General features: G+C 39.7%; 1 long non-coding RNA gene across 2 annotated transcripts in view; it reads right to left on the reverse strand.

The window, feature by feature from the left end:
- The window catches only part of LOC123465485, a 132,928-nt gene that overhangs the window by 73,658 nt on the left and 44,051 nt on the right, over nt 1-15,219 (reverse strand). The window lies entirely within an intron of this gene.

The raw sequence follows: 15,219 nt of genomic DNA on the forward strand, positions 1-15,219 counted from the left end.
CAAGTGAACCAAGAATACTCAAGAGAAAGAATAGTCTCTTCAATAAATGGTGTTGGGGAAACTGGATAAGCACATGTAGAAGAATGAAACCGGATCTCTATCTTATACCACTCAAAAAAATTAACTTCATATGGATTAAAGATTTAAATGTAAAAGCTGAAACAATAAAACTCCTTGAAAAAAATAAAAGCAGAAGCTCCTTGACATTTGTCTTGGCAACAAGTTTTTTTTGGTGGTGGGGCGTGGGATATGACACCAAAGGCACAAGCAAGAGAAGCAAAAATCAGTAAGTGGAACCACTGATTTAAATCAAACTAAAAAGCTTCTACACGGCAAAATGAACAAATCTTCCATCCATGGGATTTTCCAGGCAAGAGTACTGGAGCGGGTTGCCATTTCCTTCTCCAATTTACTACCTAATGTCACCTAAAATAAAAGGTTGAGTGATAGATTTCAATTTCTATAAAATTTCAGTAAAACTGGTTTGGGTAATTAGCTATACCTTGTCCTAACATTGCAGTATCTGGTCAATTAAGCCAAAAATCCTATAAAATCCAGCAGTTTGAATGAATTTAATAGTTGCACAAACAGACTTTCTTACTGAACTCATTTAAGAGTTGCTATTTAAAAGCAAACAAACAAACAGCTTCAGAGGCCCTAGTACCAGTACACAGGCTTTTAAAAAGTTCTGTTTTTTGACTGCTTGACTGCCTCTCGATTGTAAGTTCTGAAGGCTTGTAAGTTTTAGAAATAGCAATAGTCAGTGTATTTCTGCTTTATTCAGATAAACATATATGAGTCTCAGACTTTTAGGATAATTAAGTTTTTTTATCATAAAGTTTTTTTTAATTTAATTTTTAAATTTTACATAATTGTATTAATTTTGCCAAATATCAAAATGAATCCGCCACAGGTATACATGTGTTCCCCATCCTGAACCCTCCTCCCTTCCCATACCATCCCTCTAGGTAATTAAGTTTCTAACTATCAAATCAATCAACATGACAGATAAAATCTGTTTTTATTCCATCATGGATCCTCTCTCTTTTTTCCCTCCAGGGTTAGAAGAACTAATAATTCCAACTGTGAATGTTCCCTCTCCACGTATCTAGGAAGTCTCAGCGCCTCTAGGTGGGCTCCTTTCCCTGAGGGTGGGCTCTGCTCTCCGCTGCCCCCTCCCTTCTCTGCTGAGGTGCCTACAGCTGGCTATTCGCTCTTCTTTACCTCTGTCTGGTCTCTAGTCTCTTCCTCCCACCTCATATCTCTTTCCCTTCACTAGCTAAAATCTATCCTTTCTTTAAAAATCTGCTCAAGTGTCAATTTTCCCAAATTGTCCACCAATTTCTCTCATTATTTAACCAATACTCCATAATTTGACTCTAATTCTTCTGCAGTTGTTTTAGACATCAGGTTTTGTCATTTCCAATGAAGTGATAAGCTGCTTTCAAGTTCAGAAAACCTTGTTTTAGATATCTTCCAAAAGCTGGCCCTACCTTACCATAGCACACACACATATACATCTTAGTACAATGCCAAGTAACAAAATAGAAATTCACAATTTAAGGCAAGACAAGGAAAATTCTGACATAAAATTTTTCTCTGCCCTTCTGGGCCTTCTCCTTCCTTCTCATGTGTATTATGAATCCACATTATGTGTTAATCAGACTCCCCAGGGGCAGAAACACACGCTCAACCATAAAGATCAAGTTTTCTCCTTCTGATGCCAGTCATGTAACTCCTTAGAAGACAACCTTCTTTCTCTATCATATAAGGGGTCATGATGACTCACCACTCGCCTTGTAGGTGCAGACCACCTACAGGTGCAGCCAATGTACTATTTCCCTTAAAGATTTCGATCAGTGCAGAACAGACTGGTCAGATAGCCGGGCAATACACTGCACCACACCTAAGGTAAGTTCTTAGCATAAATACTTATGAGCTTATTAATGCTACTGGCTACCTGTATACCTGGTTACCTGTATTCTGCTTATTTTACAAGACTGTTTCTTACATTACTAAACACATGGCTGAGCCTCAGATAAAATGAATGATTTGGTGACGTGAAATGATCAAATATCCAGCTCTATAAGATCAATGGCTGTAATATTATAACTCTAGATATGGGAAGAAGCAACAAAAAGGAAACATTTCCTGGACCAGAACAGGCTAGAAAGACAGGTGGTCCAGAGACTTTTAGCTACTTTAACTCGTGTGCTATTACTGGACTCGTGTGCTGTCCAGTAACAGCACATGAGTGACCTATCAAGGAAATCCTCGCCTAACTTGGGAATGAGCATTCTTAGCCCCATGGGACAAAGTTACCACGAAATGCCTCCCAAATTTTGTCTAAAATTAAGACAGAAAGGCTGGAGGAGATTGTAAAATAATGTTACCCACTATCTAGTTCTGTAAGAATCAAGTCATCAGCCATGCGGTCACTGACATAATACACCTTGAAAGGACTTCAGGGCAAAGATCAGGATGAGATACTTTGCGCTCTGGGAAGACTGACAGAACTGGCCCTGAGGTAGGTATTTTCATACTTGTGACCCCAGTTTCTTGCATCTTCCCATACTTAGAAAAGCACTAATACTGTTCATTAACTAAGGTATCTGTTTCTCAAAAATAGTAAAATCTTCTAAGATGAGTTCTTGACTGCACGTACCCTTTGCCAAAATCACATATGTACTGGCCTCCCCCTTCATCTCTTCAGAAGAGTTCTCAGAGCTCTGAGAGAGACTGTCTCCTGGGTTATACTCCTCAGTTTGGCTTGAATAAAATTTTCCATTTCTTTCTTAGATTGACTACTGATTGTTTGTTTTGGTTGACACCAGGACTGATCAGAAACTTAAAGTATCACTGTGTAATGCGAAGAGCCTGAATTATAAGACTACATGTAGCCTGGCATTTAGTTCTAATTCTGTCTGTTGCCAGGAAAAGATCCCCTAGTCTCTCTACACATCAATTTCCTTGTCTGTACAACAGTCATGCTGACTTTCTATGAAAATGATGCTGTATGTTCAGGCTTTGAGCACATCCCTTCCCAGGCCACCATTCCAAATGCATAGCAGTGTCCCAGCAAGCAATAATAATAATAAAAAAAGACTTCTAAAAATAATGCTCACAAGCACAGCAATCTTCCTGTAAGATAACACAGGGCCTGAGGTCTTGCCAAGCTCCTGATTCTAAGGCAAGAGGGTTAACATCAGGCATTAAAAGGGATTGAAGGTAAGAGTTGGTCTCACCGCTTGATACCAACAGCTGGTATTAAATACACAATACAATATTATTAACTATAGTCACCCTATTGTATACTACATCTCCAGGACTTTTTATATAACTGGAAGTTTGTACCTGATGACCAGCTTTGCCTAAAGTATAATCACTGAGACAATATCTATGCAAGAAATAATTTTTGACTGATCACAGTTGGAAGTAATTAGTGAATAGAAATAGAGCAGACAATTCACACAGAAAGTCACATAGAGACTGAGATAACAAATATGTAAAAGAAGAAAGATAGTAGCTATATTTAGTCCACAACACGTCTAACAGCAATTCCAGACAAAAAGAATAGAAGGAATGATGGATAAATAAAACCTGAAGAGAAAATGGGTGAGAGTTTTCAGACATGAAAACAGACTTGAGTCCTCAGGATAAGAATACACAATCAATGCTAAATCTAGTAAACAAAAATAAACTCACATCAGACACCTTCTAGCAAAACTGTCAAAAAATAAAGATTAAAATGAAAAGCCTCAAGAGCTAGCTGAGAAAATAAGAGTATGTACTAAGTTATTATTGCAAGCAGATTTTTTTTTTAATCAGCAAGGCTAGATGCCAAAGACAAGGGAGCATTTCCAAGTAAGCTTATCACCTAATCATTTCAGAAAATGCCTTTGTGCTAAAAAGTTTTTCCATTGTTTATTCTTCATACTTTCCTGACAGTAGAGAATGAAGTTAACTATTTTTTTCTCCAATAAGTCTTTTACAACTTTAAAAACTGTACAAAGATATTTCAGATCATGGAGGGCATAAACAGGAAATGACTAAAGGTAGGCTGGAATGAATTAGGAAATATTTCCAAAGCAGAGATCGATGATTCAACCTTTTAGAAGGAACACTCGGTCATCTAGAGACATTCTTTAGACAAAAGAGAGGGATCTGTCGTGACTCTAGTCCATTATGTCACGCTGCTAGGAAATACTCCCATCTCTCTGTGGAGATTGACAGTGGTGATGTGAGAAAGCTGGGCAGTGTTGAAGCACACTTCATGGCATTCCTCTGATTTTCCCCCACCCGGTCCTGTGTCTTGTCACAAAACTATCCATTATCATCCTCTTTAAATAGTATTAGCACTTGTCTAATTGGCCTTCCTGGAATCTAATTATTTTTAAACATTTTCTCAACTTATCTTACATGGAAATTGAAGATGATATTTCAACAGAACTGAGGTAGTCATTTTCAAAGGGAAGTCATTTTCAGAGAATTATAGCTTGTATCTTGCATTCTTTAATAACGGTGATCATTAATTTGTTAGACCATGAAATGATAAACTCCATTTATTTTGCACTCCAGATTACAGTAGAGGGAATGTCTTTTTCTTTCCATACCCACTAGCTTCCCTAGTGGCTCAGTTGGTAAAGAATCTGCTCGCAGTGCAGGAGACCCAGGTTCGATCCCTGGGTTGGGAATATCTCCTGGAGAAGAGAATGGCAACCCATTCCAGTATTCTTGCCTGGAGAAGTCCATGGACAAAGGAGCCAGGCTGGCTACAGTCCATGGGATCGCAAAGCGTCAGATATGACGGTGCGACTTTCACTTTTCACTCACTGTAAAAGGAGGGGCAACAGCAAGTGGCTTGTCTGCCATCCTGTGTTCACCTATTACCAGGAAAACCTCATGTGATGAAAATATGATCCTTTATGCTTAATTTTATTGGGTTGGCCAAAATATTTGTTTGAATTTTCCATAACATCTAAAAAGAAAAAAAAAAAACTGAAAAAACTTTTTGGCTAACCCAATACTTTATTACTTGGACAACAGGATTAATGTCTTTGGCACAACGTGCTTTGCCAGATTATAAGATCCTCTCCCTGACACCAGCCACATTGCTGCCATGGTATGCACATGACTGACAACAAAATTGGATAGTCTTTGTTCTTTCATACCCCCTGGAGGTTTCCTTGCATGTGACATCTCTTTTATTTAGCAAATATTTATGCATTTAATTAATACAACATACTAGCATTCTTCTGGGCAATCAGTATATAGCAGGATCAAAGACACAAAGTCCTGCTCCCTGGTCTTACATCCTGGTGTGCAGATAGCTTCTCTCTCACTCCCACCCACTGATGAGAATTTTATTTTGCCCACTAGATTCCCAAGTCTTTTAGGCGGAAACAGGATACAGACAGAACTGCAGAAGTTGAGAATTTCAACTGGTTTATGTTGGAAAGGGCTGGAGTTGTTGGGAGAAGGACGGATCCAAAGAGGAGAGGAGGGAATAAATGAGCAGCTGTGTGAGCTGGACTTGAGGCAGAGCTTGGGGGTTTACAAAAGAGGGAAGAGAGATTGGGGGCTACGTGTGAGAGTTATGAAGGAGGAAGACAGGCCACTGGATTTTAATAATGGAATCTCCCTTTGATGTTTACTGAGATAGTTCAATAATGATTAAGGTTTTTTTTTTCTGGTTATCAGATTGGTGTTTCCCTGAATAAATCATGCATGGCGTGGGCCACAAGGCTGCTTAATTTTAATTCAGTGACATTTGGTAGTACCCAGAAAGCCCATCTGATGTGTAGGGGTTCTTCTCCTCTGAAGGGCTGGGAGCTGCTGTCTGAAACACAGCAGCATGGTGGAGAGGCATTGAACCTGAGGTCTGAAATCCTGAAGGAGTTTCAGCTTAGGTTATTTTATTTTGAACAAAGTCACATAACTTTTCTAGGATTATGCTTCTTCTACCTACAATGAAAGACCAAACTAACAGATACCTCAGGTTCCTTCTAGCTGTAACACATACTTGATAACAACCATGTTGCAAAATTGATAACTTAATGAATTGCATTTTAGTGAGCATAGTAGCACCATAATCCCTTCCTGTTATTTGAGAATGGTGCTATCTCTCAAAGGAGTGGGTGGTGGTGCTGTGCTGAGTCGTCTCTGACTCTCTGTGACATCATGGACTGTAGCCAGCTAGGCTCCTCTGTCCATGGCATTTTCCAGGCAAGAATACTTGAGTGGGTTGCCATTTCCTACCCACCAGTGATCTTCCTGACTGAGGGATCTAAGGTGTGTTTCTTGCGTTTTCTGCATTGCCAGGTGGATTCTTTTCTGAAACCCAGGCCAGTGGAAATGATTTTTGGGGACACGGGTGCATCCTGAAGTTTCTAACAAGCAGCATGAATGACTGCCTTCTCTAGTTTCCCGTCTGTGTTTCTGTGTTTCAGCTCTTTAGAAAAGCAAGTCTCAGAAATGAAAAGGGAACAGGAAAGAAGGAACAACATTCAAATTTCTACTTCCATGCTGTGGCTGAGAAAACAGAAAAGTGGTCAACACTCAACTAGTCACATGGGAAAGAGTTCCATTGAGAACCCTCCTGGCTGGATTATAAACCCCTAGCTGAATTTCCACTACTCCTAATCGGTATTTTGGATAAACTCCCAAGTTAGTTTTCCCTGTCACCAGGACCACTAGGTTTGAGTCCAGGTAGAAAACTTGGGAGAATAGAGACTGTGTCAATTAACATTTCCTTTGAAACAACCACAAAATCTCAGTAGGATAACAATAAGATCAGCTGATCTTGCTTGGCTAGGCTGGCTCAGATATCCCGGGGTTGGCTGGCTGGTAGAGGCTGGCCTTAGCTTGGGCAACTCAGCTCAGCTCTGTGAGTCTCATTCTTAGGAGGCTAGTTTGGCCATACTATCCTCATGGTAACTGCAGAAATATGAGTGGGCAGGCACTGTTCAAGCTTCCTATTGAGTGGTATTTGGTAACATTTCACTGACCAAAGCAAAGCTCAGAATCAAAGAGTAGGACCAAGAGGAAGAGAGAACTACAAAATTACCTGGCAAGGGCATAGATTTAAGGGGAGACGAACTGAAGCCATTTTTGTGACCTACCTACCATAAGCCCTGAGTAAGGAAGACCTGGTTCAAAGTTTTTACGCAGCATTTGCCCCACGGGCTCCCTTTCACATCACCAGGCCCCATTTATTTACAATGTGCTCCTGTTACTCTCTCCTCTTTAAACTGGCCCACTGCTAGCCGCAGTAGATTTGAATGGTTCTGGCTTTTTACCATAACCTGAGTTTAAAAGGGAATTTAGCCTGCTATGTTGAAAAGTGAAGGGAAAAAAAATCAAGTACATTAAAAAATCTAATATTATTAATACCACCAATTCCCCTATATTTCTTTAGTAAGAATACAGATTATGCTTCCCCACTGAATGAAAAACAGATATTGGTTTTTTATTTTCCTTCCCAATATCCTTGTGAATATGTAGGTTAAGTTGTTTTACACAACTATTTATATTAATATAGTCCTTAAGTCTAAAGAGACTGTGTCTTGGCCAGGAGCCCACAGCAAGTTATTGGCTGGGAAGGAGGCTGGTAGGCATGTGATTCTGGACCAGACCCCAGTCTCCTACTCTCTCCTCTTCCCTCTGGTCTAATTTCCCTGTGACTGTTTTGCCAAGCCTGACTCATTTCACATTAGGGTAAGTGAATATGAGTTGAACTATTACTCAAAATTAATCAGATGGGTACATTTTTAAGGGAGACAATCTCATGACATGTTTCTAATGTTGCAATATTCTAAATGAAAGGTAAGGTGAAGTCGCTCAGTCGTGTCCGACTCTGCGACCCCACGGACTGTAGCCTACCAGGCTCTTCCATCCATGGGATTTTCCAGGCAAGAGTCCTGGAGTGGGTTGCCATTTCCTTCTCCAGAGGCTCTTCCCGACCCAGGGATCGAATCCAGGTCTCCCGCATTGTAGGCAGACACTTTACCATCTGAGCCACCAGGGAAATGAGCTGGGTAAATACTCTCATTTAATCTAACAGTTCTAAAAAGCTTGAAGAACCTAGGGTATGTCAGGAGAAATCCTTACCAGTTTTGACTCCTGCCAAGACAGAATTAGAAAACAATTTTCTAGTTCCCTCACTTGCCTAAAAAAAAAAATTCAAAAGGAAAAAAAAAAGTACTTAACAAAATAAAAACAAACATGTTGTTTTGATATCTGTGTGTCTCTCCTCCACCCCTTGCTTATGGTTGTTTGTAGAATGATAAAATACCATTATTAAAGAAAACACTAGCTTACAAGTTAACAAAGCAGTCAACATCATGGAAACATCTACTATCAAGACGAGTAAGCAAATGCTTTCATTTTGTATTTTAATTACAGATATTATCATTTAAAATCACTTGCTAGCAACTGTTGCCTGGAAGGATGATCAAAGTTTAAAGTTGTTTTTATGAGCCAAATGGCTGCATAGGGCCTGTCTGTATGTTATACAGAAGGACAAGTGCAGAGCATGGGGACCAAACAAATGCGTCCAATGTGAAGAAAGTGCTAGGATACTTGAGATCAGAAAGGACATGCGTAAAGAAATAGAAAACAAAAAAACAAACCTACACAGATGAGGACAAAAGTAACTGAACTTGGTATCAAGAAAGCCGGCTAAAATCTCAGCTATGTTCCATGTGTATTCATGCATATCTATGGATACTCACGCCCAACCTCTTTGAGCCTCAACCTCCTCACCTGTTAAATGGAAATAATAAATAGTAATAAGACTATGTACCTCACATGATTTGTGAAAACACTGTGTGACTGAGTGAACTACTGTACATGAAAACATTTTATAAACTGATGCTTTGCAAAAACGTTAGGTAGGTGAGACAGTAACAGGGAGGAGGAAAGGGGGAGGTTTGTTTCATCACCATCTTAAGTAAGAGAGTTTAAAACAATCTTTCATGCACTATTTACAAGAGCCAAACATGGAAGCTACCCAAGTGGCCATCAACAGACAACTGGCTTAAGAAGATGTGGTAGATACAAGATTAACATACAGAAATCAGTTGCATTTCTTTACACTAACAATTAAATATCAGAAAGGGAATATAAACAAACAATCCCTTTTAAAATTGCACCAAAAATACTTACAAATAAACCTGATCAAGGAGGTGAAAGACATATACTGAGAACTATAAAACATTAAGGAAATTAAAGTTGATTCAAAGAAAACTGAAAGATAGCCCATGCTCTTGGATTCTAAGAATATTGTTAAAATGGTCATTACTATCCAAAGTAATCTACAGATTTAATGTGGTCCCTACTAAATTACCAAGGCATTTTTCACAGAAATAGGACACATACTAAAATTTATATGAAACAATAAAAGACCCAGAATTGCTAAAGCAATCCTGAGGAAAAAAGAACAAAGCAGGAGGCACAACCCTCCCAAACGTCAGACAATGAGGCTACAGTAATCAAGAGAATGGCACTGGCACAAAAACAGACATACAGGCCAATGGAATAAAATAAAGCATCCAGGAATAAACCCACAGACCAATGGACAAATTAATCCTCGAAAAAGGAGGCAAGAATATACAATGGGGAAGACAGTCTCTTCAGCAAGCGGTGGTGGGAAAGTTGGACAGCTGTATGTAAATCAGTGAAGTTAGAACACACCCTAACATCACACACAAAAATAAACTCAAAATGGCTTAAAGATCTAAATATTAAACAAGACACCATAAAACTCCTAGAAGAAAACCAAAGCAAAATATTCTGACATGAATTATACCAACATTTTCTTAGGTCAGTCTTTCAAGGCAATATAAATAAAAGCAAAAATTAACAAATGGGATCTAATCAAACTTCAAGCTTTTGCATAGCAAAGGAAACAACAAAATGCAAAGAAAACTTAGAGCTTAATTTTCAAAACAGCTCATACAACTCAACAAGAAAACCCAACAATCCAATCCAAAATTGGACAGAAGACCTAAACCAACGTTTCTCCAAAGACAACATACAGATGGCCAATAAACACACGAACAGGTGGTCAACATTAGAGAAATGCAAATTAAAACTACGAGGTTACCACCTTACACCAGTCAGAATGGCCATAGTTAAAAAGTCTATAAATAACAAATGCTGGACAGGGTGTGGAGAAAAAGGAACCCTCCTGTACTGTTGATGGGAATGTAAATTGGTACAGCCACTATGGAAAATAGTATAGAAGTTCCTCAAAACACTGAAGGAGTTGCTATATGATCCAGCAATCCTACTTCTGGGCATATACTCACACAAAGCTATATTTCAAAAAGATATACACACTCTGATGTTCATACTAGCACTTTTCCAGTGGCCAAGACATGGAAACAATCTAAATGTCGATTGACAGATGAATTGATAAAAAATATGTGGTACACACACTGGAATATTACTCAGTCATAAAAATGAATGAAATAATGCCATTTGCAACAACATAGATGGACTTACAGATTATTATACTAAGCGCAGTAAATCAGAATGAGAAAGACAAACACCATATATTATCTCTTTTATATGTGTAATCTAAAGAATAACACAAATGAATCTGTATACAGAAAGAGATTCACAGACATAGAAAATAAACTTATGGTTACCAAAGGGAAAAGGGACAAATTAGTAACAGATGTAAACTACTATACATAAAATAGATAAGTTACAAGGTTATACTGTATAGCACAGGGTATTATACTCAATATAACACCTATAATGGAATGTGATCTGCAAAAAAAAAAAAAAAAAAAAAAAAAACAAACACTAAGCTGTATACCTGAAATTAACACACTGTAAAATGACTATATTAAAAAAAAAAAAAAACAAAGTCTGTCATTCCTTCGTCGCATCCCTGCTCCACAAATCGCTTATGCAGAATCCCTTTTAGTTATGCAATATACACTTGCGGGTCCATACATCACACATTCATGCTGTAAGTCATGATTATGTAACTGTGTAGTTGTTGGGCCTCAGGGTGGGTCATCCCCAAATCTGTCTCAGTGGTACTGATTATTTTGAATTAAAGTTACTTCAGAAAAAGCCACTGCAAGAGGAACACTTGACCCTCCTGTCTTCCTGAAAGGAGGAAATACATCTTTCACATGGAAGGTGCCCACCCTGCATCTGAAGGTAGGACACCCTTATCTCTAGAATTCAGGGTGAAGAGCCCCTATAAACAAACCTTGTTACTTCTTTAATTTACTGCAAACTTTGCTTACATTCCTTATAATTTACAACCCAAACCTAGTTTCTTTGTCCTGTTGATTCCATTTATTGTTTGTCTAAAAAAATTAAGAAGTTGCTTGCTTTGGCCACTTCTTAGCTCCTATTTCCATGAGGACTTCCTGTGCATGAATGGAGATTTGTTTTTCTCCTGTTAACCTGACTTGTGTCAATTTATTGCTGGTCCAGACACAAGAACTCAAGAAGGGTCGAGGAGGGCTCTTTCCCCCTCCCCAACACAGTCACCACACTCATCCTGCCTGCATTTAATTCTCTTTTCTTTTAAACCTGATCCCTATTCCTAAATTTGAAACAGTTTGAAACAAATCTTCCCAGGTTCCCCACTAGGCCTATATCTAATAACAGTCCAAGGAATCTAGGGCTAACTGGCCTGACTCTTGGTTGGAAGCAGCTGAAACAGCTGACCAATTTGCTTAAGTTGGAACTGATTTCTGAACAGAGAACAGACTGGAAGGTTATTTTTCTATTTTACAAATTAGAATATTTGGGTTCAGAGAGGATAATTAAATTGCCTGATGTCTCCAAACTAGTAAGTAAAAGAGCAGGATATGAATTCATTTACAAAACACAGACCACATTTACCTATTAGAATGTATTAGAATTTTCGTTGCTGTTGCAAGCATGGGGTTTCCTGTCCTTCTGGCCTTGACCCAAGGCTCAAGTGAGCTTTGTCACAAAGATTCAGCCCTTTTTTCCTCTCATCCAGAAGATAATTATGGTGATCATTTGGGGAGCAGTCTCTGCAAGCCAGAGTTGGGACTAGGATAGAGCACATGAGGTACTACTCTTGGGAGAAAAACATTAGGGAACTGTAAAAATAGAAAAATTCTGTAGTAAAAAAAATACTATTTTTAATACAATGTGTTTTTTTAAAGTCATAATACACAAAACCCCACGAAGAAAAAAATACTAAAATGTTAAAGGCAAAACCAGTAACACTGACTTTTGCCTCAGGCTCCAATGCCGCTTGTTATGCCTATGGTGCCAGGTGACTGTTCTGAAGTTTTAATTCAGGGGAAGCATCCCTGCCACTTATCAACAGGTAAACAACTCAGGGCTTTCCAGGTGGCGCTAGTGGTAAAGTACCTGCTGCCCATGCAGGAGATGCAAGAGATGTGGGTTTGATCCCTGGGTTGGTAAGATCCCCTGAAGGAGGACATGGCAACCTGCTCCAGTGTACTTGCCTGGAGAATCCCAAGGACAGTGGGGCCTGGTGGGTTACAGTCCATGGGATCCTAGAGTTGGACACAACTGAAGCGACTGAGTACACATGCACAACTAGCTCGCTATCCCCCATAGCCTCAGGGGAGGTTGACTGTCTTAGCTGGCAAGTCTAGGGTGGGGGTGGGGGGTTCGCTTCCAAAAGCCTAAGAATTCATCAAGTCTGTGGAAATGTAGAAAGGAGAAGAGGACTGAGGGCGAAAAAGAATCTTGGAGAAGCAGGAGGCAAGCTGATCTTCCCACTTCCAACAACAAATTTTCCCTTTGCTGGAATAAGGTAAAAAGGCCTTTGGCTCCTAGGGCAGCTGAACTGGACCCAGCTTCAGCAAGAGCTTGGAGGGGAGACTGTCACATGTCACATTGAGCCTCCCTGTGTCTCAAGTCTGGCAGAGAAGGGTCTGGGAAGCAGCAGGCCTTGGCAGCCCTGCAGACCACATAGAGTGGACAAAGGGATGAAGACCAAATGACAAACACCTTCCACATGTGTGCACACATGCACACGTGCCCTGGAGTCATGCTGCAATGATGGGAAAGGGCAGGGATCCTTTCCCAAGAATGCCAGAGAAGTTTTAACTAGCCAGGAAGAAAGGCGTCTCAGAGTAAGGCCAAAACCAGACTCATCCTAGCTTCCAGAAAATGGTGGGCACTATTCTGTATTTACAAAACTATAAGCCATAAAGGAAGATCTGAACCCTGCAGTAGGACTCTAGAGACACCAGTAATTCTCTCATTCCTCTTTCTCCCCTCCATTTCTCAGACAGAACCTTTCTATCATGCCAAGGTGGCCTTTGGCAGCTACAGATCCACATCTTCATAACTGCAGGGCCAACCTTTCTAGTTGCTTCAACAGAAATGTCCAGGGAATATTCTGGTTGGTCTGGCTTGGATCACATACTATCCCTGAGTCAGTCACAGAGGCCAGAGGGGCAGGGCACGTCAACTGGTCAGGTCTAGGATCAGGGGTGAACAAACTACAAACCTGGGCCAAATCTAGCCCCACGTGGGCCCATCAGGTCATGCTCATTCATTTAGATTGTTTATTGTTTTCATGCTGTGCCAGTAGTTATGACAGAGACAGAAGGTCTTGCAAAGCCAAAAATATGTTCCATCTGGCATGTATATATAATATTTATGTAAGTTACAGGTGTACAGTATTATAATTCTACATCTTATACACTACAAAATTATCATAAGTCTAGTTACCATCCATCACCATACAGTTGACCCCTTCGCTCATTTCTCCTATCCCTCTTCCCCCCTACCCTGCTTTCCTCTGGTAACTACTACTCTGATTTCTGTATCTATGAGTTTTGTTTTTTTTAATCCTTTAAGATTCCACATATGGGTGAAATCAAATGGTATTTGTCTTTGATATTCATTTAGCATAATGCTCTCAAGATCCATCCAAGTTGTCACAAATGGCAGGATTTCATTTTTTTTCACTGTTGAATAGTATTCCATTATGTATATGCACCCCACCTTTTTAAGCTATTCATCCATTGATGGTCACTTAGATTGTTTCCATATCTGTAAATAATATTGCAGTGAAAATTGGGGTGCAGGTATCTTTTTGAATTGGTGTTTTGATGTTTCTTTGATGTTTCTACACTTTCCTTGTGGCTCAGTTGGTAAAGAATCCATCTGCAATGCAGCAGACCTGGGTTTGATCCCTGGGTTGGAAAGATCCCTTGGAGAAGGGAAAGGCTACCCACTCCTGTATTCTGACATGGAGAATTCCATGGACTATAAAGTCTATGGGGTTGCAAAGAGACATGACTGAGTGACTTTCACTTTCATACATATACTTTGAATAAATACCCAGAGGTGAAATTGCTGGATTATGTGGTAATTCTATTCTTAATTTTTTGAGGACTCTTCAGATTGTTTTCTGTAAATCCTACTGATAGGGATAAAATAGAGTTATACAGGTAGTTGTAGAAGTCCCAGTAAGAGATTATAGAAAGAGAGGGAAACCTAGGGAACTTTGGGAGACCATTGTACATTAATGATCACTCAGGAAAGCTATCTGAACAGTCGTGGAACAAAGCAGGCCTGCTTAACTATAAAGCATGAGATACCTCCCAGGTTGTTAAGTGAAAAAAAAGAAATGTTACCATCCTTTTGGTGATTTGAATAAGCGCTATGACAGTCCTAGTTTGAACTCATAGGGTCTCCTGCCCTATACGAAGGATGAGCTAGTGATGTAACCCAGACCTCTACTTGAAAAATGAGGAAGGTGAGGCAAAAATGAGGTAAAGAAGGTCTTTGCCTCCTCCCCCACTTTCCTTTGATTATAAAAATTGTAGCCTACTTAATCCTTGGGGCAGAGCCCCCTGGCATGCCTACTTGCACCCTTCACAAGCGTCCTATATTAATATTTCTTGCCTATCACTTTGCCTCTTGCTGAATTCCTTCTGGGCTGACACACATGAACCTGGGAGCCTTAGTAAGTCCAGGCACCAGGTTTGAGTGATTGTAATTAAAAGACCCTACATTCAAGCCCCAATCTAGATTTAGGCTGGGTTTGAGTCCTGGCATCTGGGTTCAAGTCCCAATCAGAAGTGCATGGTTCCCCTACCAATAGTGTACCAAAGTTCCCTTTTCTCCACGTTCTCTCTCCAATATTTGATATTTCTTGCCCTTTTAATAGATAGAAGGCCTTCTAACAAGTGTGCGATGATATCTAATTGTGGTTTTGATTTGCAT

This window comes from Bubalus bubalis, chromosome 2 (genome assembly GCF_019923935.1).
Source record: "Bubalus bubalis isolate 160015118507 breed Murrah chromosome 2, NDDB_SH_1, whole genome shotgun sequence".
Taxonomy (NCBI): domain Eukaryota; kingdom Metazoa; phylum Chordata; class Mammalia; order Artiodactyla; family Bovidae; genus Bubalus; species Bubalus bubalis.